Raw genomic sequence first — 1110 nt, forward strand, 5'->3', positions numbered from 1 at the left:
GATGACCTCACTTAAAGATAAAGATAAGATAACTAACTTATCTTATCTAGGAAAGGTCAGTCTACTCAACTATAAATACACTGGAGCACCCAGGTATAATTCATACTCTGATTCTACTAAAAACCTGCTTAAAGCCCATGCTAACTTAAGCATCGGAGTCTCTTGCAGGTACCACCCCCTCCGGTGATCAAGGATCAGCAGCTCCACCAAGTCAAACAAGTCGGACACGATAGCTCCGGCCAAGACCACAGATCTCGTCCGAGATCGACCTACAGTTTCAGGTAACCCTCGGAACATTAATTGTTCATACCCTGGGTCGAGCTATCCGACTTAGGGATATCGAAGATGAAGCGACCGACCTCTTCAGGTCAGGACCTCCGACCTCTTCTTCAAAAGAGGTCGGCCAAATCGACATGAGAGGCCCAAAAAGGCCCAAATGAAGGGACACAACCCATTCTAAAGGCAGTTAAAGCCTAGAGAGATAAGGACGGTTCTCCTGAGATAAGGCGACCTCACTTAAAGATAAAGATAAGATAACTAACTTATCTTATATAGGAAAGGTCAGCCTACTCTACTATAAATACACTGGAGCACCCAAGTATAACTCATACTCTGATTCTACTAAAAACCTGCTTAAAGCCCATGCTAACTTAAGCATCGGAGTCTCTTGCAGGTACCACCCCCCTCCGGTGATCAAGGATCAGCAGCTCCACTAAGTCAAACAAGTCGGACACGACAGCTCCGGCCACCACCACAGATCTCGTCCGAGATCGACCTACAGTTTCAAGTAACCCTCGGAACATTGGAGCCGTTGCCGGGGACCTGAAAGTCATCCTATCATCATGGCGGACAACCTTGACAATGACCACAACTCCGGTTTGGAAGAAAAAACTCTGCTTAAAAATACGGAGGTCATATCAAAGGAGGCACCCCAAAACAAGGGGGATAAACAACCCTCCAACACAAAGACAGAAATCTTGGAAGCCATCAGAGAACAACAAGATCGCCTCAAACAGCTCGAACAGGAGGCTGAACATCAGCGAGAGGCTGAAAGAGACCTCCGACGAGAAACTAGGCGTCGCCGAGAACTAGAGAACAAGCTCGCGAAAC

This window comes from Arachis ipaensis, chromosome B8, assembly GCF_059453495.1.
Source record: "Arachis ipaensis isolate K30076 ecotype BB chromosome B8, ASM5945349v1, whole genome shotgun sequence".
Classification (NCBI taxonomy): Eukaryota; Viridiplantae; Streptophyta; class Magnoliopsida; order Fabales; family Fabaceae; genus Arachis; species Arachis ipaensis.